The 26,434-nt window shown below is 39.7% G+C and overlaps 1 protein-coding gene across 2 annotated transcripts in view; it reads right to left on the bottom strand.

Moving 5' to 3' along the window:
* DMD (dystrophin) overlaps positions 1–26,434 on the bottom strand; it is a 1,939,482-nt gene that overhangs the window by 280,297 nt on the left and 1,632,751 nt on the right. The gene's annotated exons all lie outside the window — the stretch shown is intronic.

Below are 26,434 nucleotides of genomic sequence, written 5' to 3'. Positions count from 1 at the left end.
GAAGAGAAGCAGAATGCGCAAGCCCCACATTTGCCTCTTTTGGCACAGGATATCTTCAGCTGCTTATTTTTAAGAAACAGTAGACACAGGAGCTCTGAAAACACAGTCAAAGTTGCCCCTTTGTAAGGCACATTTATATTTGTAAGGGAAACTCCATTTGTAAGGGCGTCTCTCTCTGTACCACCAACAGAAGAAGGTCCAGATCTCCAGACATTCATATCGAGGAGAAGGCAAGGACGTACATCTGCCCAACGACCTTATCCCAGCTTCATGCGCTTTTGCTGATCACCTATGTAACAACCCCTCCCTCCAACATGGTCTTTGTGTTTAGTGGGAGATGGTATTTAAGGCAGTGGCGTGGGCCGTGTCAGTTACTCAGTTTGCTTGGGTCTCTCCCATGGATACAGGAGCATACAAGGTATTGATTTTGTTTTCCTTTTTTTTTTTTTTTTTCCATTACCATTTAGTCCCCTGATACCTCCCTGCCCCCGCGCAATCACCACACTGTTGTCCATGTCTGTGAGCCCTTTTTCCCTTGTGCTCAGTCCCTCTACCCCCTCAGCAGTTTTTCTGTTGTTAATCTGTCTTTTATTACAGGGTGTTTCAGCCAAGGACCTAGAACCGTAGAGAGAAAACTATTTTTCTTCCCCTACAGGAGATTTCTGTCTGAGGTTGTGATGAGGTCAACACCCTTCATGCATGTCCAACTTCTCAGTGGCTTTGCATTGGTTACCAAAAACCCCCTAAGAGCTGTCTGTGACCAAACTGATTGAGGTCAGTTCACAGCATGGGGAATTTGAGGCACTGTGCCAGGACAGAGTGGTAAACAGGTAAATATTTTGGGCCAGAGTACAACTATTAAATAACTCTGGGTGGTTCGTAATCTTCCCATTTATAACAGCGAGCCCAGCAAGAATAGACTGAAATAAAATGTTTTTTAAGCTTCCAACTAATACTCTGCTTTCAGCTACTATCCACTTATTCAAAGACATACTGAGAGGGAACAGGAGCCCATAGGACAGCCCAGGCTTTTACATTTGTCAATATGAGGAGCCAGGGAATGTTTTGTTCTTCTCTAGGGCTCTTTCAGTTAGCTTGCATTCCAGGAATGTTCATTTGTTCTGTGCAGCATCAGAAACTAATGGGGTAAATTCTGGGTAAGTGTAGGTGATTAGTATAAAGGCTGCCTTCTTGGGTTAATCCCTGAGAATTTAACAAGCTTACAATTTCTGACGTCCTGCTTCACGCAAAGTTTGAATGTAAAAGCACTAAGGAGTGCAGTGGAAGGATGTCTGCTATACCAAAAATATAGGTAAATAATATTTGGAATAGTTCCTGATAGGACTACATTATAACTAATTATAGCTAAATTATACAGCAAATTATATTATCACATCTTATGTTTCCGCAGAGACCTCTAGGGAAAAAAGAAGCCCGGTTTGAGAATAAAGTAAAGTAAGTCTTCACTTAACATTGTAGATAGGTTCTTGGAAACTGCAGCTTTTAGTGAACTGACATGTATCAAAGGAAATTTTTGCACAGACTAATTTATATAAACAACACTTAAGTTTCTACAGCATTTTTGTGGTCATGAAAACCTCATCAAACTTCTAACAATCCTAAATACTTCTACTAATAAACACTGCAATAAATGTGAGCTATATGTACAGTTAGGAAAGATGAATACAAACAAGGAAGATAATTCTTTTCCAGCCCATTTATTCCAGTTCTTGGTCGCAACTGGCTGGAGCCAATCCTGGCAGCTCAGGGACCAAGGTGGGCATTGACCCTGGACAGGACGCCCTTTCGTCACAGGGCGAACCCACACCCACATTCACACTGCGACAAGGCAGACATGCCAGCTCACCACACAGGGACATCTCTGGAATGTGAGAGAAAACCACAGTACCCAGAGAAAACCCACGCAGACATGGGGAGAATGTGCCAACTCTATAGCCAGGGGCCCTAGCATTATAGCAAAATGATGTTGAACAGAACAATGTCATTCGAGGACCTGCTGTAGGTTGTCTATATAGTAATCGCAATCCAGGGCAATTCGACTTAAGAGCAACATAAGGGGGAATTATAGAAATGGAGAGTTATGCCATCAATTTCAGAGAAGATATTTAACAGCTCTAGGGCCATGTTAGGGCCATGTGACTTCATGGGTATCAATGGCAAGAGCTTCTTTCAGTGCTTTACTGGTTAACAAAAATAAAAGGCTACTATACTTTTTTTTTCTAACTTTGTGAATCATGGTTAAATACAAGTAACAGAAAATCGGCCATCCTCACCACTTTGTGTGTCGTTCAGCAGTATTAAATGCTTTACTGGGGTCGTGCAACCATTACTGCCACCCAGCTCCATGACAGCTTTTATCATGAGAGACTGAAACCCTTCACCCATTGAGTGATAACCCTCTGCAGCCACCAGCAACCACCATTCTGCCTTCTGTGGCTACGAATTTGATTACTCCAAGTACCTCAGAGAAGTGGAATCATACAGTATTTGTCTTTTTGTGACTGATTTATTTCACTTAGCACACTGTCATCAAGCTCCATCCATGCTGTACTTCTTTCCTGCTTAAGTGGCTAACATAAAAACAAACAAACGGGAAATAACAAGTGTTGGTGAGGATGTGGAAAAATAGAATCGCTTGTGCATTGTTTGTTGGCGGGACATAAAATGGTACAGTTGCTTTGGAAAACAGTCTAGCAGACCCTCAAAAGATTAAAAATAAAATTACCATACCATCAAGCAATTCCATTTCTGGGTATATTCCCAAAAGAATTTAAATTAGGGTCTTGAAGACATATTTGTAACACCCCACCCCCCACCATGTTCATTGTAGCATTATTCACAATAGCTAAAACCTGGAAGCAAGCCAAGTGTCCTGGGACTAATGAATGGATAAACATAATGTGGTCTATAAATACAAAGTTCCTACATTTCCATATCCCCAGTTCCATTAGCTATTGTTGCACCTCTGCATTTACAAAAGCATGAGGCCTTGATCCATAAATGATTCCATTGAGATGTAACCCTTAGTTTATCCAAAAAGAGGTGCTGTAACATGCTTTGAATAGCAGGTGCAGGCTCTGTGCACATTTTCCGGCAGGTGTCTCAAACCCTTAGTTCTTCTCCAGTGAATGCAAGACCTTCTGCCCTCAGTGATGACTGATGTGGTGTAAGTCATTAGGCAGCTGCTCAACACTGACTTCTTTGCTAGACACTATTGGGGGAGGCATATTATAACGAATTTTACATGATCCTGACTCTCCTTGGAATTATGAGAACAATGGTTTTCAAATTTGGACCATGACCTATTGTAAGAGATGCATTTATCATAGCCACTTATAATATATTCTGCATGTACATGTGTGTATCTAAAATAGCACTTACCATGCTGACCAGTGTGGCTCAGGGGGTTGAGCCTTGTCCCACAAAGTAAAAGGTCATCGGTTTGATTCCCAGTCAGGGCACATGCCTAGGTTGAGGGCCAGGCACCCAGTTAGGAGGCGTGCAAGAGGCAACCAGTCGATGTTTCTTTTACATATTAATATTTCTCTCCCTCTCTCCCTTCATTCCCCTCTCTCTGAAAGTAAATAAAATCTTAAATTTTTTTTTTTTAAATCACTTTTCCAAGAAACCTTCCCAATCTACCAGATCAGGTCAGGTTCTTGCATTAGACTTTCTGTTAACACACCGTTTTTCTCCTTATTATAATTGGAATGAACTAATTATGTAATAAAGTTGCTGAACACATCTAGAGCTGGATTCTATGGTTGCATGAAGGCAGGAACCTTCCTTTTGTGTCAGACACAACAACAGTCTAGAGAAAGCCTATCTAGAGCAATGTGATGTACATAAGAGCTGTTGAAGGAATTATCATGACCTGGTAAAATGGATAATGGCCTCGTAATGGAGCAGATCCCTGGGTTCTCTACTCATTTTGATATCTCAAGGTGTAGCCCTAGTAAGTGACCCATGTGTTCACTGGAATGGCTTATGGGGCAGCAACACTGGCGTGCTGTGCCAGGGCCAAGGCGATGGAAATAGGGGAGCAGAGGTGAGACATGAGAGGCGGTTATGTTATTAAGAGGCCCACCTTTTCTCCTTTTTACTTCCTCAGAGCTTGGAAGTCGTTATGGTTGGTATCCTCTCATATTTATTGCCCCTCGCTCTCCTCCTCTTATTTCTTCCTTTATTCTGTCATTAACAAATTAAGCTAGTCTCTTCATTTCCTTTTAGACAACCTTATTGTCTGCAACAAATAACAAAACTTTACAAAACTGGTGTTTTCTAGTAGGTTGAATAAAAATATACTATTGTTTTGCTGCTTAATTTTTGAAATTTATTTATTGAATTTATTGGGGTGACTTTGGTTAATAGAATTATATAGGTTTCAGGTGCACAAGTCTATAACACATCATCTGCATATTGTACTGTGTGTTCACCATCCCAAGCCAAGTCTCCTTCCATCACCATTTATCCCCGTTTTACCCTTTACGCTGCTTTGCTCTATGAAGAAAAATCAGAAAATAACATTTGTTTTGGAAAAGAAGCTCAACAAAAATAGGAAGCTTAAGAACTTTTTCTTGATTAACTACTGAGAGAAGCTCTTTCTACGGGATCACAGAACCATATTTGCACACTAGGAGCTGGTCGTTCTTTTAGGAAGATGAATTAAATGGAACATATATGTCCAGAATCAATTAATGAGAAATAGAACCAGATCCCAAGTTGCTTTTGCCAATTGCCTCTTTCTCAAGAGTAAACACCTTCAACTGAATGGCAAATAATGATTGTCAGGTGAGGTTTATGGCATCACCTCCTCACATGGGAAGTTGATCCAAACCCAAACTCCCACCTGACCTCAAAGAGAAGTCTATTTTTGGATCACCACACAGAAACTCAGCTTTAGAAAAGAATTGGCAAAGAAATGAATGTGGTATGCAATTTTGCTCATCGTGTTCCAGCAAAGCAAGGTATCCCCAGGCTGCTTAGTAACGAAGACCTGGGCCACTGTGGTGCCTACGATTGATTCTCATTTCTGTTAATTAGTGTTCACATATAACATGTGACATAGAACAAAGTCAATTTGTAAGTTGCTGATACACACCTCTCTTGTGCCATGTAACCAATGCCATTAGGGATTTCTGGCGGTGGCCTTTCCCTGCAGACATGCATATTTATCCGCGGCACACACTCTTGAGCTTTCACAAGAGTCCTGTCTGGTTGAAGTCATCAACTGACTTCTTTTTCCCATCCCAACTTGAAATCAATGTCCTGTTTCCAACCGGCACTCCTGAATTCCAAAGATGCAAACCAAGTTTCATCTCCTCTGCCATTCCTCATGTTTAAAACATGGACTGCCATGCAACATTAAAGCACGAATCCTGGAACCCTGTTAATGATGTGAAATAGGTGAGGAGGTGGCAAGTCTTACTATTCTGACTGTGCAGTGGAGAAACTTCATTTGTGGTAAAGAGCAGAGTTGAGTTCCTATTTGGAGTTGCCTTTCAGGCAGCCACCCCCGCCCCCCAAGCCCCTGATTGAAGAGATCATGAAAAATGCCCAGCTATTTTTCAGGTGTGATATTTACTATCTTTTCCAAGAGGGTCTTTGGGTGAATACATTAAAACATTCTATAAAGCCACAAGATAATACAGCGTAAAGAAAACTTTGGAATGAAGTAAGCAAATAAGAGATATAAAAACTAAATGTTACATTTGTTTTCCATAACTTCTAGAAAAATTAGAGAAATATACATAAAGTTGGTTATCTTTTCTGGGTGAGTTTTATTCATGTAAAAAAGTCATAAAATAATGAAAATAATCATCTGTACTTCTAAAATCCATATTTCTATCAGTTATTCTCTGCAGATTTTACTGTGTCCAGACACACAGATTCAAGTCCAACTAATCTAGAGATTTCATCAGAAAACAACCCTCAGAAATGAGCTGCTTATGCCAACATTTAAAATATGGTATAAATAGGAATGTTTGGCTTTCAGATAAATAGCATGCATTTTTGAATAGGATACATCTTTGTTTTCCGTAAGGAAAAATCAGCATGAAGTGAAAAAGTGTATTGAATTGGGTCTGGGTTCTGATCTTGCTTCTAACAACTGGGGTCGTTTTGTCTAAGTCATCCAGAATCTTTTCTTAATATATAAATCAAGGGCTGTGGCCTAGATAACCTCTAGTCTTTTCTGGTTTCAAAACTCTTTACTGTGTATAGTAGCTGAGAAAACATTTATCTTAAAGGCTACAGACCAGTAAAACACATTGGATTGTTGCTTAATATTGTCATCAATGCTGGGAAACCCATAGCTAGTGTGGATGAAAAAGGGGCCACATACGAAATCTGACAAAGTCAAGGGAGGCCTGCAAGGTGGTCTTACAAACTCAGAGATGGAAAGTAACCACATCCAATAGCCTGAAATTAAAACTTTCTAAGTAAAGGCAGGTCGTGGCAGTTTTCCTAGGCTGGTATCTTCCATAACAAAGGTCAGCCTTTACCTTAACTGAGCCCATTTGTTGTCTTTTTGTGACTACAGTAACATAGCTGTTAATGGTACCTTTGGAATGTCAGGGTAATTTCCTTCCTCCCCCAAACCACGCCCTCTCAGGGCACCAGAGCAGAGAGACCACAAATCCCCTCATTGTTACTGTTGCCACGTTCATTGTTGACTGTTAACTATCCTATACCCACCCACATAGAAGAAGTACCTGTCTATTCTAAGTGTCTATTCATTTCACTTTTTATCCAATCCAAGAGATTTCCCCACTTTCTCTTCTCCCGCCTCCCCATTCTATCACCAGTGAATTTCATGTAACCCCCTTACATCTCTTTCTTTCATCATAATGTATAAACTAAGGTGAAAAGATGCCATTCTCTTGCGCATTTTCTAAATCCATTGAGATTTTTGCTTTCTGGCAATTGTCAATTGTCACCAGTTTGGCTCAAATAAACTCATAAAAATTCTAACAGGTTTGGACACTTCTTAACATTGACACCACTATAGTGTTCATTCCCTACTCCCTGCAATCACACACAAAAAATGATGCTGTAATAACACAGGAAAATAAAGCGTGAAGATAGGCGGAAACATTCCAAAATGTTAAAAATGTTATATTGCCCCATGTCTACATTTTAAGTTAATGTTGACAACCAATGGTGAAATTGTAAAATCAATTAGTTTATTGCCAGTGTCAGTTTATAATGCTTTTACCTGCTCTTCTTTCTTGCCTTTTTAAGGTACAAGTTAAAATTTTAGAAATATAGAAGAGCTCTGAATGACATACCCTACCACATTTTCCCTCTCACCAGTTACTTGGAAAAGTATGCCATGAGTTGACATTATCACCTGTTTCTGACATGCAGACTGTTCCCCTCATAGTGAAAGAAAGTATTTAAACTTTGTCACAAATTGAAAGTAGTTAAGGGAAAACAGAAACATGGCTCCAACACCTAAATTGTCATTGAGACTCATCTATGTATTGTTAGGTGGCTATAAAGCCAGTTAGCATTGTGAATCTATACATCTTCTTGGCTTTGCTAGGCAATGCAGTTTTACATTCACTTATGATTGCTGCAGTTACGTCTGACTCCTCCTTCACACTGGAAGTTCTGTGGAAGTAGAGGTCCTGACTGTTTCTGATCAGAAGGTAACCCCCGATATCTAGCACAATGCTAGACATGTAGTGGAGGTTCAATAAAGTAGGTAATGAATGACTGAATTCCTGGATAAATAAGTGAATTAGATACGTCGTAGGAGGTCAATAACATAGGTAATAACACAGGATTGAATTCACGGAAGAATACGTGAATGATATATTTGGAAACTGCCAGAGTGGGAAAAGGGGGTAGAGAGATTTTTTTAAAAAGATTTTATTTATTTATTTGTTTGTTTGTTTATTTATTTATTTATAGGGAAAGAAAGGGAGAGAAACATCAATGTGTGGCTGCCTCTCTCACGCCCCCAACTGGGGACCTGGCCTGCAACCCAGGCATTTGCATGGACTGGGGAATTGAACCAGCAACCTTTCTGTTTGCAGGCTGGCGCTCAATCCACTGAGCCAAATCAGCCAGGTCTGCATTTTTAATTTCAGCTAAACTCATGCAAGGGAAAAGATAGCTTGCTATTTCTATTGTGTAGAATCTGCAGACTACTGGAAAGTTGTGAGACTTCTTTTTAAGCTTAAAGACAGGTCAAGGCTATAAGTGGCATTCTTGGGCAATAAAAACATGGGTAACTTTTACTTTATTTTATTTTGTCATTGCTGCTTTTGATGACACATAGGCACGTATACTAACACAGGTAAGACCCTTGCTGCAACGGTATATGCGTTTTTCTAGAAAAGGTCAAACTAAAATGAATTAACTGCTTGGCATCATGCTATCATCTGTCTTTCGTTTTCTACAAGGTTATATTCCACTTGCTTAGACTCTAACAATTTTAAAATTTGTAATCTTGATGTCCTCTGAAATGTACAGATTTGATAGTTTAGATTTTAAGAGACATCATTACCTGACAGGGTAATGACAGTTTATCTGCACTGATGACGGTATCTTCCGTGGTACTTAAAATAATAATCCAAATCGAATGATAATTTCTTTGAGAGGGTGTCAGGAAAGGAGAAAGAAAAGAACAAATATACACAGAGCATTGAACTTGGTTTAAAAACACAACACATTGCAGCTTCCCATGATTTCTTATTTTATTGGGGAAAAAAATCCCTTAGCAATTCATCTTCCTTTGGGCCCATGAATGACATTTTACTGTGATGGGATTATAAGCAACAAAATCCCTTGGAGATGCTGCCTTAAAATATTTCTCTTTATAATGTTCTGAGCTCGACAAACCTTAGTAGAAAACAGAATACTCTTAATTATGAATAAATTAACTAAATTAGTAACATGAGATGGATATGCAATTAAGGGATTGTTAATTGAAACTGGAAACACAGCTGTATACAGCTTAGAGCTGAATCATCCCAGTAATGACGCAGATGTTTATAAAATGTGATTATCTTTAGTGGAGACAGAACTGCATCTCCCAAGTCCATTCTTACATTGTGTCACTGAAATGGTTTTTAAACCCGTGAACACCAGGAATCAGGATCTCAGGGACGGCAAATTAGGCTCCCTGGATATGGGAATTAGTGTTGTCTGAATGTCAGCAATTTGATTCACCAGCTTTCAAAGAATGTAGACATGGAGCCAACAACAAACATCTGTTACTTGCAGGGTCTTCAAAAACAACAACAACCAAAAGTTGCTGGCAAACCAGTCCCACCGCTGTGCGGGACTAGGGGAAAGGTACAGAGAATACAGCCCCAGGGCGCAGTGCCTGAGAACTTCTGCACAAATGGTAAATGCACCCTCTGCTGGCGGAGGCTCTAAAACATCTTTTGCTCTTTTCCAGGCAGTCTTCCCAGAAGAAAACACAAAACCTTCCCAACTAAAGGAAGCAACGGGGGAAAATGGTGTCATTAAACTTGCTGTATGTTTAAATGCACTAAAATGATAAGTGATTCTACAGCATTTGGGAGGCTTCCATTTTTTGCTTATCACACACATTTTTGTTCCATGGACAATTCCCACCTGTCCCAGGGATGGGAAATGTCTCTGTGGATCTTTTTTTTTTTTTTTTTTTTTTTAATGATCTTTAGAGAAAGAGAGAGAGAGAGAGAGAGAGAGAGAGAGAGAGAGAGAGAGAGAGAGAGAGATTTGTTGTTCCACTTATTTATGCATTCATTGGTTGATTCTTGATGTGCCCTGATTGGGGATTGAATCCGCAACCTTGGTGTACAGGGGCAATGCTCTAACCAATTGAGCTGCCTAGGCAGGGCTGTGGAGCTGGATTTTAACGGAGTTGTATGGCCTTGGCACAGATTTCTCTTGGACAAGGTCAGGGGGAGGGGCTAGATACTATACCCTAACCAGAACCTAGTAATTGTGGAATGGGGTGTTCAGCTAAAAGGACACAGTGTCTTTGATATCCAGTTCCGCGGTCTCTGGACACAAGGCTGTGACATTAAAACCAACACCACCATTAGGCTGGATGGGGCTTACAGATGTGGCAGATATCAGTTTTGCTCTGTGAAGTATAAAGTTACCACTGTAAGTTGTAATAAAAAAGAAAGTAATAAATGATTTTGGATATCGAACAGCAGGAAATATATTTGTCACCTTAGCTTTGTTCCTCTTTCAAAGTTATCAATTTTCTTCGCAAAAGCTAGGTCTTGAAAGGAAGCAAAAATAAAACAGGAGAGAGTCTCCTTTAGTCACTACCTCCCACTACCAAAAGAATAAAGAAAACTTAGGAAAGCTTTCCTATAATTCAGGGGAGAACTTCTATGCATTCTTTAATTAAGTATTTGGATGATGTGAGGTCCAAATAAACAAACTTAATTTTCCGCTTTGCAGTGGCCATGGGCATGGAGGCACAGCTGACTGATGTATTTGTTTAAAAAATACACTTACAGGGACAAATGAGGAAGAAAATGCAAACAAAGAGATACATTGTTTTCTATGTTGGATGCCTGCAAATGTGGAATTTGTTAAAGTTCGGTCACGGAGTCTTTCTATCCTATGTGGTGGTTTCCACCAGCACAGGCTTTGCCTATAACTTCAGTATTGATTTGCTGTTATAAGGTTCCAACTTGTCTAAATTTCATTACCCAAAGGGACAGCTTGCAATTCCATATACAGGTATAATAACAGCAAAGTGATCACATGTAGAGTGAGCTTTGAAAGGGCACCTTTCCCCCACCATGTGGCACCAAATTCTAAATGAGTCTCTCCGTCTGTTGCAAATGGTGATGACAAAGCTGATAATGTATTATTTACTAGCATTTGTGTTAATATTTTCAACCCTGAACCTACTTATAATCACACTAGTATCAGAACCCATTTGTGACATTCCCAGTTGTTTGCCTACCTAACAGCTATTATTCACTTCTTACTCCTCGGTGAAGAGTCTCAATTATGACCAGATACTGGGCATCAGTGGACCCAGCACTGGGGGAAGAATTAAAATCTAGTCTAAACCAATTATGGTAATCCCACGCCTTGTAGCCAGTGACAGGTTTAAAGGGGAACAGGGAGACTCAGTTCTGGCTGCTACATAAGGAGTAATTTGCTAGGGAGGTTCTGAGAAATTCTCTCTTTTTCAACACCCCACCCCTCAAAGAGTTACCCTTGTATCTTCCTTCCTTCCTTGCCTTTGATATTGTTGTCTAAGGATATGTTGCTTGGTGCAGTGGGAAGCCAACTAGGGATCATGAGGAGAAAGCCAAGAAACCCCCCAGAGAAGCCAAAGAAGAGTCTTAATACAGTTCAGCCAATGAGGTAACCAGCCCCAGGTCTGATGGCCTTTGGATGTCTGGTTGTGCTAGTCCAATGGTTATTGACATGTGGTGCCTGACCACAGGAATAGCAGCATCACCTGGGAGCTTACAAGAACTATAGAATCTCAGACCTTACTTACTCCAGACCCATGGCATCAGAAACCCTGAGTGGAACCCATCAGCTTGGACAAGCCCTGCAGGTGATTCTGCTGCATGCTAAAGTTTGGGAACCACTGTGTTAGATTATCAGATGTGTCCATGATTTACAATAGCATTTTCAAATCTTGCCCAGTTCCCCTGGGGTTTATGTGACATGCATAGATTCCCACAGGTGTGGAATCAGACTTGCCAGGGAAGGAGCTTTGGAGTTTGTCGTTTGATCAAGGGCCCCTGGTGATACTTATGACCAGACAAGTTTGGGAAAAACAAACATAAGGTCCTTGAAGCCAGGCATTTTGCTGCTGAAAGCCTTCTCACCGCCACACCACCTGTAATCTCTGTAATAGACACTAGCTCCTGCCCTGGCGAGTATATTATCAAGTCCTAGTTTGGAGAGACTTTGACTTAAAGTGAAGTTTACATTTCTAAGATGTTGGTTTCTTAATTGTCAACTTGAATTCCCAATCTTTTATATTCAGAACGTGTTTGCTTTCACTGCCCACGTAGCTCAGCTGCAGTCTGAGTTCCCGACCTCTTATACATTCTTGACTCCTGCGAGCTGGTGGCCCCATGAACCCCACCAGGATTGCTGAAGCCCTCTCAAGTAATTACAGGCGTAATCAGGCATTCCTTAACTCTGAGGCTACATCCTCAGAGGCCAGGTTTCTACCTGCTGAACTTGAACTTGCTGATGCCCATGAGACTGGCGTGAAAGCAGCAGCAATTAGTCTGTGGGAAACTAAACATCTATTTCAAAGTCTGAAGAAAATATTTCTGCTCATCCAAGGAGAAATAATCTAGGACTCTAAAATCTTTACCATTAAATGGTCTGAAATCATCAATGTTCTTTCAGGTTGAAATGACTATTTTACATGAAAAACTTTCTGTCCCTTGTTTGCTTGGGCCAAATAAGCTGAAAAGGGAAAAATCATTTTAGTGTAATCATGTTTCCTCATGAGTGGCAAATGGGAAAAGTCAAAGGGAGCTTTGAGGAAAATATTTAATGATGTTTACTCTCCCATAATTATAGGTAGTTCATTTGTTTGGATATTACTTATTTCGCCTTTAGCTACCCCCCCCCCCACCTTATCCATTTCAGACTTCTAACCACCTTAGGTTGTCAGATTTCTGTAGACCTCAGCTAAGCCTTTCTGTCTTTTTAAAAAATGCTCTCCCTTCTTCCTAGAAAACCCTTCCATGTTTTCCCTTTATCTTTCGAAACAGACTCATTGCCCAAGTCTAAGCTCAAACATCATCTCAGGGGTAAAACTAATTGCCAATGGTTCTGCATGTTAATATCACTTTTCCCCCTCCAGTCTCTAGTTGGGGCATTTACAGTACTGTTTGCAGTCCACGTATCAATCCTGAGGGGGGTTTGTGTCATCAACATCTTTGTCCCTTCTGCCAAATAGAGTATTCTAGCATAATGCAGTCACTTAAAAGATACTGAACTGCATTTCAGGCAAAAGTGATTTCCAGACACAAACATTAACCAAATAGCGACTTAATTTCCTTCCTGGTTTTGCCAGTTTTACATAATTCATTGCAAGTAGGTGGGTAATGAATAATGTTTGGTTTTTGCTCTGTGGTGGTGGGGTTCCCAGCCTCAGTCTGAGAAATTCAGATCAGTGTGGCAAATTAGTGGGCTGGGCAGTATACCTCATGGGGACTGAGAGAAAGCTCCACTGCTTCTGTAGTTACATATCCAGAAGCATATCAATCACCTTCAAAAGACTGGTGGCCCTCCAGACATCTATTGTGGGGAAACCAAGGTCTCCTGGGAGCAGGCCTAAAGAAGGGATGTATTATAAACTACATGGCTTACTCAGTAGGAAAGCCTCAGTCAGCAAGAAGACTGGCTTTGTGAATGTCAGGGTGTCTGCTGCTTGGATTCATCCTCTGGCTCAGCTGTGTCTGAGTCCTCTGGTTGCAAATTAGAATGATCTGAAAGACCATATGCCAGATGGGACGCTTTCGGCTGCAGCTCATAGAACACCCAGCACAAAACGGCTTGAACAGTCAGGAGTGTGGAGGCAAGGCTGTTCTGGCAGTGGGTAGTTCAGAAACACAATGGCGTCCCAGGACTCAGGTTCCTCCCATCTTTCCACTCTGCCATCCTTAGGTGAATTCACCATGCATCCACCAAATGGCTCCTCATGTTCTGGTTTGTTCGTTCATCTGTCTGTCCATCCATCCATCCAACAAATATTTACCTTGCTAGGACTAAGCGTTCTTAGGTGCTTTGGATACAGTAGCAAACAAAACAGACAATGTCCCTGGATTCATGGTTATTTCTCATGGTGGGAGGTAGAAACTAAAATGGCATTAAATATGTGAATTCTGTAGTGTGTTATGCATGTTATGGAAAGAAGCAGAAATGGACAAATACGTCATATGCTCCTACAGCTGCATAACATACCGCCCTAGAACCTAGTGGCTTAAGACCAAAATTTATCGCTCTTGTTCCTGGTTCTATGAGTTGGCTGTGCTCAGTTACGTGTTTCTGGTTTGGGGTCTTGCGTGTGTTTGCATTTTGATGGCAGCTGGAACTGGAGTTCCCCCGGGGATGAATGTCCTGGATGATTTTTTTTTGCTCGCATACTTGGTACCTTATAAGGGGTGGCTACTCCACCTGAGGGCTGGCCCAGCACCTATGTGTTCTCATGTATCTTCTCCATGTGGCTAGCTTGGAGTTCCTCACAGTAGAGTGTGGCTTTAGAGTAGACGGACTTCTTTCGTAGCAGCTTGCTTCTTCCACAGAAAGTGTTCCAAGTGACCAGGACAGAAACTGCCAGGTTTTCTCTGATCCAGACTTGGATCTTACAGCATCATGTCTGCTGCCTCCAATCTTCTGTACAGAGCCAGCCGGTATTCAGTGTGGGAGGGGACTACACAAGGTGTACTGGAGGCATGATTTCCGGTGGTGGGGTGACATCTTTGTAGGAGAACTACTGTAACAGGATAAGGGGGATGGAATTGAGAGGGCTGGGAAGGGAGGGGTAGATAAGGTTGTTCAAATAGGGTGGTTAACTTTCAAGGAGATCTCTTTAAGAAGATGAGATTAGAGCGAGACTTGAAGAAGGAGACAGAGTTATTCCCATAGATTTCGGGGGGAAGAGCATTCCAGGTAGAGGGAAGTAGGCATGGTGTCCAGGGGAAAAGGAATGTCAATTTATACTAGTTCTCAGGGTAAGGAAAATCTTTCTCGGATGCCTCCCTAGCAGGCTTCTCTCTGTATTTTATTGCCTGAGATTGCATCGAATGCCCATGACCAACCCTCGGCAAGAGGACCGGGACCACCAGATCACCATGAAATAGCTCAGTGTTATTATTACTCATTCCCTGGGCCTGAGGCCTTCCTCAGTGCACATGGTCACCAGGATGAGGGTGCATCCTGAATAAGTCAGGTCTCTCCCAGCAAGGAAAAGGGAGCATGCACACAGAATAGAGGGAATACATTTGGGGAGTGGGAAATACCAGTGCATCCTGGAGCATAAACAACACTCTTTTGGCACCTGTGGAAAAGATGACAACTCACTACTCAGCCCGTTTTCCCACACAGAGATCCTGACCCCCAGCGGAGAACAGTCATGTGTGGTGGTAGAGGAGCAGAAAAGGCGGGGAGGGAAGCTGCAATGACAAGGATCGGCATCTCATTGACCCAGCAGGAAAGGGGCCACTGCCAATGAAGGAGAGGGCTGAAGAGAGCATGCTCAGCAGACAGGGAGCATTCAGAAAGGAAAATTCCATGTATGGCATGGAAACAGACTGAGGTACACGCTGAATGACAGACTTCATTCAAAGAGGCTAACATTAGAATCGTCAAGCGCAGCCACAGCTGCAACCCTGTGCGCAATGTGATTGCCTCTCAAGTTTGTGTCTCATGGGACAGCTGTGCCCGAGAATTAAAGGTCCTGACTTGTTTGTAGCAATCCAAAATCTTTTCATATTTCCTAAGTGCCACGTTAGAGCAACCCACCTGCATTTGAGTTTTCTGTGTTATGAAAGGAAAGTACATCCATAGGTAGTTCAGTAAATATTTATTGATGGAAAACAGGAGTGACTATTTAGAGAGACAAAGTCAAAAATGAGATCACAGAGGAATGTAAGCTCTAAAGCAGAGGCAAGGGGTGCCAAAAGCTGGGCGGAAAAATCTGAGGTTCACAACTGTGCTCTCATATCTTTTTTTTTTTCCTGCCAAGACAGGTGGCTGTTGTTAGAAGTTATTACATGAACCCGGAGACCTGCTCAGTTTTAACAAAGGGAAGCATATATGATATATCAGCGGGATATAAGACAGCTGAAAACAATTTCATTGCAAATATAGAAGAGCAAAAGTTTACCACATCTAACTTTTGAAAGTACCTTTTCTTTTGAAGGATAAGATTAGTTTCGCACCCCGCCCCCATGTTTAGAAAGAAATTTGATTCTTTCTTATTTGATATGTATTTAGTGGGAACCCACAGATGTATAACACCTTCAAATATCAATACATTCTAGAAAACAGCAGAACCCATCCCTTTTACAACCCAACAGGGAAGAAAGGATCAAATTCTTCTTATAAAGGAAGAACAAATGTATTAGAAAAGCTACTGCATAATCAAGTTCAGAAAAGTGAAAGAGTTTAGAAAAGTTTCATAGACAAGAACTGCAGTTCTAATAATAAAACTTAACACTTTATAGCATTTAATAGTTTCTGAAGGGCTTTCACAGCCTTTATCTCATTGTTTCACACGGACCTTGCAAGACTGGTGGGGTTTGGATATTTAATTCCTTTAAAAAACTTTTTTTTAGAATATAGAATATGTAGACTGAAGTATGCCTTTTCTATAGTAAAACTGAGGAGTGTGCGAGAAGAATATAGAGCAACTTTTTGGTTCTGGTTTCATTATTAACTAGCTGTGTGAACTATGAAATATCATGTGATGTCTTTGTAAAATCAGGGTTGGACTTTTGGACTTCAGGAGCTAAAATCCTCTGAATTGATGGGTAGTAATAACTTAAATAGGCCATCTTTCCTAAAATAAACTTATGCATGGTAGCACATTGATCATTACATGATACAGTATTAAAAATAATGAAATGGAACCTTTTCAAGAATGATTGCTGAAGTGTAAAGTGAAGACATTAAAATATGCAGCAATTCAAAGTAGATATTTTTAAAGCAATGAAACACGTCAACACAGTCACCTGCTTTAAAAGTAGATTTAGCACCTGTACTATTGGTTAATTCATGCTCAGATCTCTTTGCTACATAGCCTTGGTTTTAAGACCTGACCAGATTCTTTAGATACAGCCTAACTCCTCAGGCTTAGCCAACATGGTTGCAAAGGCAAGACCCCAAAATACAAACGGGCAAAAATATGGCGGAAATAGTGCGGGGCAATTACTGCTACTGTGAAAGTAAAACAAAGTATGTACCGCGTCAGTTAAGTGACTAAAAGGAACTCTTTTTCTGGAGGATTGCACGTTATCAGCCAATTACCTGCTTTCCTCCAACAGTCTTTGCATATTATCTCCAAATCAAGGGGAAAAACCCAGTGCATCAAAAGCTATTTTAGGAGCTCCACTCACCAAACAAGATGGAGTAATAAGGACCAAATTTACCTTTTATATTGAAATAACCAAAACATGGATGAAATATAGATAATGATGGAGTGTAAGATAATGAACATCAGGCAAGGAAGGATAGTGGCTGCTGAGAGACGGAAAACAGATAAGGCCAGCCCTAAGATTATCCCAGTTTACTAACGTTGAGAGTTTCCAATTCATAGCATGGAGAAGAAGAATGCAGAAGGAGCCCGGCAGAGTCCCTGAGTTGATGAGACAGAACTGAACGTCTGGGAAAGAATAAGGTAGCTAGGACAGAAGCCTGCAGAGGAGGGTGGAACAGGACCCCAACAATCTATATAGAGGGTCTCCCTCAAGTGTTCAGCTGAGTACATGTGTGAGGAAAGTACTGGTGGCTGGGAAAGAATCACCAGGATTAGAAGTCACAGTGCCCAGCACTCACATGTGGCAGGTAGCAATGTCTTTTGCCCACCAGTAATCATGGAAACTGCACGATTCACAAGGCATTGGACACTCAGCAGGGGCTTGCCTCAGTGGTGGGGAGTAAGTATCCCTAGACCCAGAGTTGGTCTACTCCCAGCTAATCTTAAAAGACCCCAAAGGATCAAACGATAGCACACAGTTTGGATAAAAAAGCTGTGCTACAGTTATGCAATGGAATACTACTTGGCTGTGAAAAAGGAAATCTTCCCTTTGCAACAGCATGGATGGGCCTGAAGAGTATTATGCTAAGTGAATAAGCCCATCAGAGAAAGACAAGTACCATATAATTTCACTCATATGTGGAATCTAATGAATGAAATAAATTAACAAACAAAATATTCAATAGAAACAGATACATAGATACATAGAACAGACTGATAGTTGTCAGACGGGAGGGAGTTAGGGGACTGGGTAAAAAAGGTGAAGTGATTAACCAAAAAAAAAAAATTCCCAACAGCTCATAGACACAGACAACAGTATGGAAAGTGAAGTGAGGAGAGGTAGAAGAGGGTAAAGGAAGATAAATGGTGATGGAAAGAGACTTGACTTGGGATGGCGACCACACAATACAATATACAGATGGTGTGTTGTAGAATTGTACACCTGAAACTTATACAATTTTATTAACCACTGTCACCCCAATTAATTCAACAATTTTTTAAAAAATGGAAGGTACAAAAACATCAATTCAACACATTCACCCCTATGTGCATTGTGACATTATTTACAACAGCCAAAATGTGGAAGCAACTGAAATGTCCACCAACAGATGAATGAATAAAGGAAATGTGTTGTATAAATAATGGAATAGTATTCAGCCATAAAAAGAGCGAAATATTGCCATTTGCAAAAACATGGTTGAACCTAGAGGGCAATTATGCTAAGTAAAATACATCAGACAGAGAAAGGCAAACACCGTGTGATTTCACTTATATGTGGAATCTAAAAGCAAAAAGACACCCCCCCCCCTCAAATGAGGTTATAGATACAGTGAAGATTGGTGGTTGCCAGAAATGGGGGTGGGGTAGGTGGGTGAAATAATGAAGAAGGTCAAAAGGTACAAACTTCCAGTTATAAAATAAATATGTGAAGTCAAGGGTATATAATGTACAGCATGGTGACTATTGTTAATAATACTGTGTTTTATTTTTAACAGTTGCTAAAAGAGTAGCTCTTAAAGGTTATCATCAGAAGAAAAAATGTTGTAACTAGGTATGGTGATGGATGATAACTAGACTTGTTATATAACAATATATAGAAATAGTGAATCATTACACTATACATCTGAAATGAATATAATATTGCACATCAATTATACATCAATATAAAGGGGGGGAAGACAAGCTATTTTATCTTAACTTCTTTCAAAGGTAACATTAAGTATATTGCATGTTATCAGAGCACACAGATCATTAATTGCAGATAAAACTCTATAATATGAGTAAACCACATTCACCACAGAATACAGGATGCATATTTATTTTCTGATCAGTTATTTTTCTTTTCGGAATTTTTGAAAGATTATTTAAGCACTGGTTAACTTTATGAGTTCACAGATCAAGATGTGAATACTGTTTCTTCAGAAAAGACAGTTTTGCTTCCTAATTTTCCCCCATGGTATAACTTTCTGCTTATTTTATAGTTTCTAATAACATTTTTGCTTACTTTTGTGCATTCAGCTATTCAGGAAATATTTATGGAATGGCTACTATGTAAACGATCCTGCCAAGTGTCAGTAGTGATGTTATTTAGGGCCTCTGCCCTCATGGAGTGGGCATTCAATGTGAGAGAGAAACATTGATCAGTTCCCTCTTGCACAAGTCCTGACTGGGATGGGGCCACAACCTAAGCATGTGCCCTGACTGGGAGTCAAACCCCTGATCTTTTGCATTGCAGGATGACTCCCAACCAACTGAGCCACACCAGTCAGGGCTAGAAAAGTTTAAAAATTTTTTATTTATTTAATTTTTAGAGAGAGGGGTAGAGAGAGAAAAAGAGAGGGAGAGGAACATCAATGTGTGAGAGATACATTGATTGGTTGTCTCTCGCATGCCCTACTCAAGGGACCTGGCCTGCAACCCAGGCCCATGCCTGACTGGGAATAGAACCAGTGACCTTTAGGTTCACAGGCCAGCACTCAATCCACTGAACCACCCAGCCAGGGCTATAAACTTTTTGATGTGACTTAATTATATGTTAACTCTGCAGTCCATTACTTCAAATGATTTCTACTTATTAAATTTATATACTGTAACATTACTACTCTGTTTAATTTGTTAGTCCCAAGCTTCAGGTCATTTAAAAGAAAAGCTACATATTCATAGGAAGCCACTTAGTTAATGTGTCCTCATCCTTTAGGTTTTGGCTGGAAGGCCACTTTCTCTGGGAAGCCTTGTGGATTAGCCTTCCCTATCTCTTACCCTCACTGCAGCTCTCTTTCTCTCTCTCAGGTCCTCACTATATGCCCTGCAATTTCCTTTATTACAGTTAACACAATTTGTAATTATATGAGAGGGGTTTTTTTTTGTATTAATGTCTGTTTTCTTAAGAAACTATAACCTCCATGAGGGCAGAGACTGTGTCTGTTTTTTCCCACACCTGCATTCCTATTATCTAACACTGAGTTTGTCAGAGGGTAGGTACCAGAAAAATATTTATTGAATGAAAGAGTATTTCTGCTCATTTCAGGAGGAGAGATTCTTGTTTTTAACCTGTGAATGATCCAGGCTCTGGTTTAAACAGGCTATTCCTGACATTGCGGTCTGAGATTCATATGATCATTCTGATTTAAAGCTGCCTTTCCTAATTCTTATGCAGGTGATACCTGACAAATTAATTTTTGTTTAAACAACTGAATTATAAACGAGAAGGAAATATTGGCAGGCCAATCTAACTTTATATCAGAGAGGTGGTATTCTGTAGTTAATAGTTCTGATGCATTCCCCAGCTAACCTGCCTGGGTTCAAATCCTGCCTCATCTCACTTACCAGCTGTGTGACCTCAGGCAAGCCACCTAACCCCTTGGTTCCTCATTTTCCTCATCTGTAAAATGGAGATAAAAATTGTATCTGCCTCACAAGGTGGATAATGAGGCTTAAAAGTGTTAGTACATGTAAAAGTCAGAGAACAGTGAATGGTATGCAGTAAATGCTAGATATCTATTCCTTGTTAATTCCAGTAATGCATAATACTCATTAAAATAAATTCTTCTCAAATCTATGTTGTGCCCCAAAAAGTATGGCTCTGTGCTAAAAAAACTGTATTTCCAATATTATACTTATTTTCTCATTTATTATATTTTCTATCCGCATATCAACCTTCAGAATAAATATATCAACTGAGGGGAGAATTTATATCATAATGATAACTATTTTAAAGTCATTATAGAATCTGTAAGAATTAAGAAATATTAAGATAAACTATAGTAACTTCAAATTCACTCTGTGGTATTGACCTTTAAATATGGCATTTCTGAATCTCATAAGCTAGTCTGCAGTCTCACTTACAGAGCTGGCTTCAACATTAAGCTTTTCCTATGGTCTGCAAAGGGGTTATTTGCAGAGAAATGTGCGGGGAAGGAGGAGCAAGGAGTCTTTCTGGGGGAAATGTGAGAACAGCAGCTCTTTGAATGCTGTGCATGACGTAGCGCCTGGGTGAGCGGCTGCTGGCAGAGCGTTTCCCACGCAGCGGGACAGTGGGAAAAGCAAAGAAGAAAACAAGCAGGGCAGACAAGTGCAGAAGAAAGGGCGGGGTAGGGTCAGGCTGCTGGAAAGGGGAGAGGTCAGCCAGAGAGAGAGAGAGAGAGAGAGAGAGAGAGAGAAGGGGGGCACTTAAAAGAACAAAGAATAAAGCAGTAAGAGATTGGAGGGAAGGCCAAATGTCAGTTGAGGAATAAGAGAGAAGGAGAAGAAAACATGAGCATTTAAATGTGAGCAATTAAACATGGCAATTTTGAATACTCATAATTACATGTGCATTTCTGAAATGAAATTAGATCAAGAAAGTAAAAGATACATCCATAAATATATAAAATCTCTGTTTAAACATATTTAACAGGAACATATTACATGAATATACCTTTCATTCTCTTCAACTAACATTTCTTTGACTCTGACTAGCTTCATTCTCATTTTGTACCTCATCTATTTGTTCTGGTCAAACTCCCTACATCATTAATGTTTCTCCCTTTAGTCCCACACATTCTGATGCCTTTTATAAAAAAAAAACAACAATAGAAAATATCCTTGAAAACTAGACTATTCTTTGGGGTGAGGAGGACAGAGACACTAGGACAGTTTAGCCATGTTATTTTCATGGTATCTAGGCAATTTCACTATCATTCCTATTTTTTTAAAATCTTCACTGAAGGATATGTTCAGTGATGAGAGAAAGAGGAAGAGACAGAGACAGACAAGAAGAAGAAGAAGAAAGAAGAAGGAAGAAGGAAGAAGAAGAAGAAGAAAAAGAAGAAGAAGAAGAAGGAAAGAAGAAGAAGAAGAAGAAGAGAGAAGAGAGAAAAAAGAGAAGAGAGAGACATCAATCGATCGGTTGCCTCCTGTAAGCCAACTAACCAGTGATCAAACCCAGAACCTAGGCATGTACCCTGACCTGGGATGGGACCACGATCTTTTGGTTTACTGGACAATGCCCAACCACCTGAGCCACCTGAACAGGGCAGTATCATTCCTTTAGAATAAAGTGCAATTACCTGTAAAAACATTGAAAACCACACCGACTGAGGAAAACGTTCCTAACCTTGACAGGATACTATGACCTCAGTGTGTTCTAAGGGCTGTGAGTATCCTGGGCATTTAGTTTTACACATCCCTTCAAAACTTTCAAGAGCCTTATTCACTTCCTGTTTTTTTTCTTTCTTTCCAAACAGAGCCGAGGTTAAGCACAAATGATTGTTCTCTTCTTACTGAAAAGATGTTTTCTTAGAACGCAATTGTCCTTTTATCATGGGTCATTCTATTCCTAATATCAACAAATCCTTCTGGGACCTAACCTTTTCTAAAACAAACACATTCTTCATTCCTCTTTGTTCTTTTCCACTCCCTTACCTTCAGCTTTTTAAAAAGTCCTGCCAGAGGCCACATCAAACTAGAGGTTAGAGTTAAAATCTTTTATAAGAGCTGCCTCCAGCTTAGAATGTGTTAGAGTAGTTTTTCCTACATGGCTGCAATAGTTTTGGATAGAGGCTTCCAATCCCTTCAAGCCTGTGGATGCCATCGTAACATTCCAAGGATTAGAGGGATCTCTACACAATAGAGGTGACCAGCTGATGAAAATCGGCCTGAGTTTTGTAACACAACTTCATTTACTTATTTGTGAATAATAGTGGTATATGGGCAGGAGAGTTTTGTATTCAAGTTAGAGACAGTGCTTGATGCAAAAACAGACTTGTAGAATAAACTCCATTTCACATACTTAGAACTGTAAACCTATTTTTGCCCCACCCTGTGTAACTAACTGTCTGCATGACTTTGGAAGACTCTTAGGAAACCTTTAAAAAACATACACAGTTCATGATACTGTTCTTAAACATATTTAAAGCATGCCCTATCTGGAAATGTCTTCATATTCAATATTTTTCAAGTGATGATATCCTATACAGTCCTACAGTCTATAAGACATGTACTCTTTATATTAAAGTGTACTTGCAGCTTCTGTTGCTATTTGTGGATTTACTTGTGATGCAGAGAAACGCGTAGGATATTCCCTCACAATACGTCCCTAGAGAAAAACCTTCTTATAGTACTTGTGCTTGGCGAATACAGAGCATGACTGCACTGCTAAATATGTGTGCATTGCTTCACAATTAGAAAGGTTTATCACTGGTTTAATTTTCTTCACATTTGGTTTTGATACTCATTTATCCTGGATCAAATATTAGCGTTGGTTCTGCTTTCAGAGCTAATTCATTAAAATCACTTTTGGTTGATTTTAGTACCATTGCTGAGTTCTAGAGACAACGAGGAGAAATATAATGCTTTCTAGTTTTATATTTGAAACTACAGGTGTGATATTAAGGGGTACACTGGACTGGACTCGTTAATCCATTGGTTTTTAAAAGGAAGATTTCAAAGTTAATACCCCTGAGAATCATTTCAAAAAGAGAGGAAGCATGAAAAAAGTGAAGTATTTCATACCTGTGTGGCCCCAAATAGCTTTAAAGTATGACTCTGGTAAGTTCAAACTTCGTAAGACTTTAAGAAGGAATGAAAAAGGCCTGGGTGTTGTGGTTCAACAGAGCTGAGTCAGGTTCTGACTGATACTTACATGCTGTGGGACCGTGATTATGTTACTGAATGTCTCTCAGTCTCAGCTTTCTTCTTCGTAAATGGGGATATGATCATATGTCATCATAACACAGAACCATAATGAGGACTCAGTGTGAGAATGTACATGAAAACTCTTTGTAACTACAAGGAATGATGGTTTCCTACGCCAAAGACACATGGTCACGTGGCCTAGTAGTAACATCCATACTAATGTGTCTGTGGGGAAAAGATGATTTGATTTTCCCAGAGAATCTCAAACAGACAAGCCAATGTCTCTATACTTCTACCTGTGGCTTCTAAATAAATACAGAGCTCTCCATACACTCTTATTTCTAGGTCCGGATACACTGTAACTGGCTCTTATCTGCTGTTGCTGCTCACATCTACAAGGTTTATCTGTTTCTAACATTTTGACTGTTATCACATACAGCTACAAAACAAAAACAAAACAAACAAACAAAAAAACCCCAGCATGGCTTTCTTTTTAAATAGAAAGTAATGAATCATGTAATTAAACCCAGGATATTCTGATAATGGACATAGCATGGTAGTAATTCTACTTTTACTACACTATTTTGCCCAAATTTAAGACTTTTTCGTAGGTTTATATCACTCAAACTCTCTATTTCTTGATTTTTTTGTTTTAGCAAAGAAGCAAAGATGAATTTGTACTTAACTTTTATTGTGATTTTTAGTAACTGATGTAGCACTGTGACTAAATTCTTTATTTTTTAGAAATATTATATCATCATGATGGTGGACTCAAACTTCCCTCCACAGAAGCTGGGTAATGCTTCAGTCTCACGAACATTCTTCTAGACATAACATTTTCTCAATAGGTGTTGCTCTTCCAGTAATGGGGATTAAAGTTGTTTGATGTGAACCTAATTTCTTGCATTGTTTACTTTCTGAACAAGGACTCACATTTATATTACAGCCAAGTGGTTAGAATTATAATTAGAAAAAACAAAACAAAACAAGAATAGAATCCACTTGACTCACTTATGTGGAAACCAAAACCTTTGATTTCTCAGCTTTTTGCTAAAGACACTTTAAAAGCACATCCTTAAGGTTATGTTAAAAAATAGCAACAAGTGAAATTTGCCACAATAAGAGCATATACCACAGACTAACTGGAACTGTTTAACCTGAAAAGAGTGTGTATGTGGGTTTGGGGATGGAGGGTTTAAAAGTGAGAATTATAGAAGGAGGAACGTAATTCCAACAAGCCCCATCTGTATTATGAATAGAGGGAGCAACTCCATTGATTCTAAATGAAATCTTGTCATATGCTATCTCCCCCCATAGCCAGATACAGAATCACGGGACTGAGCTAGATGTGACCGTAGGCAAAATGGAGTGTCTCATTTTATAAAGCAAGGAATTGAAGCTGAGAGAGGTTAAATGGCTTTCCCAAGATAACATGGTCAAATAATAGCTGAGTTTCAATTTGAAGCTAGGCTTTCTAGCATTCACTCCAGCGCTCTTTTTACTGTATCACACCGTCTCCTTTCATGTACTCCCTTATATCTATATCCAAGTCCTTACTTATTTTAAAGAATGGTTGAAAATTAAACTATTAATATTTCCTTCTACTTTACATCTAAATAGTGTAAGCTATTATGGCTCCCTTACCATTAGATTTTAAAAATTTTTCCTATTAGTCATCTTTTGACCTCATTTGTAAATTTAGACGCTCGTGTTACAAATCTTGTAGTACATTCTGAAAGTGAATGTGGAATTCAGCTAAAAGAAAATTTAAGATACAGTTCAAGAGTGCTTGAATGGAACAAATGTGGCCATTGCTTTTCCTTGGACATTTATTACTTTCCTTATTTATGCTTAAAATGGAAAACATACTAAGGATGAAGCTGATAAGATTTTCAGAGTATTTCACCACCATGGAACAAATAGACAGAGGAATGCATTGCTTCACTATGCTGTTTTGCTTTAGTCAATGCCACTTATAACATTCTATCATACAAATATTTCAAGGTTATCGACCACAACAAAAATTAAATTATGTGAAATCTCAAAAGGTCTTGAATCTGGAACTTGTTTTTATTAAAGATGTAGCATTTCTTGAACAGGACTTTCAATCATACCCGTAAATGGACTGCCATTTGGAAAAGTAATCTGGTTTATCAGGTTTTTTTTCTTATTAAAACATTGAAAGAAAACATTTTTAAACCCAGTTGCCTCTCTGTCCCCAGTAGCATACACTCTGCATCCTATGAAATTGGAAAGAGGAGAGAAAACAGTTCTGCAATTCTGTGGTTAAATCAGTCTTAGGGCTTTAGGGTATAACGCAGTGTTCTTCACACAGGGAACACAGAGACTTGCCTCCTCCACCATTACGCTTTCTGAGTTCTTACTAAGAGCCACGTAATGTACCAACAACTCTACATGAATTACTTCATTTAATATTACGGCAAGCATGTTAGAGATGAGAAAACAATCAGAAAGGCCAAATATCTTCAAGGTTAACTCAGTAAGACTGATTCCAGAACCTATATGCTATAATAGTAACAATTAGAATTGCAATAGCACCAAGAGTGGGAATTTATACAGTGTTAC

This window comes from Furipterus horrens, unplaced genomic scaffold, assembly GCF_987537825.1.
Source record: "Furipterus horrens unplaced genomic scaffold, mFurHor1.1.pri manual_scaffold_17, whole genome shotgun sequence".
In the NCBI taxonomy this organism is placed as follows: domain Eukaryota; kingdom Metazoa; phylum Chordata; class Mammalia; order Chiroptera; family Furipteridae; genus Furipterus; species Furipterus horrens.
Note: the sequence above shows the minus strand (reverse complement) of the source record. Positions and strands in the feature narration are given on the sequence as shown.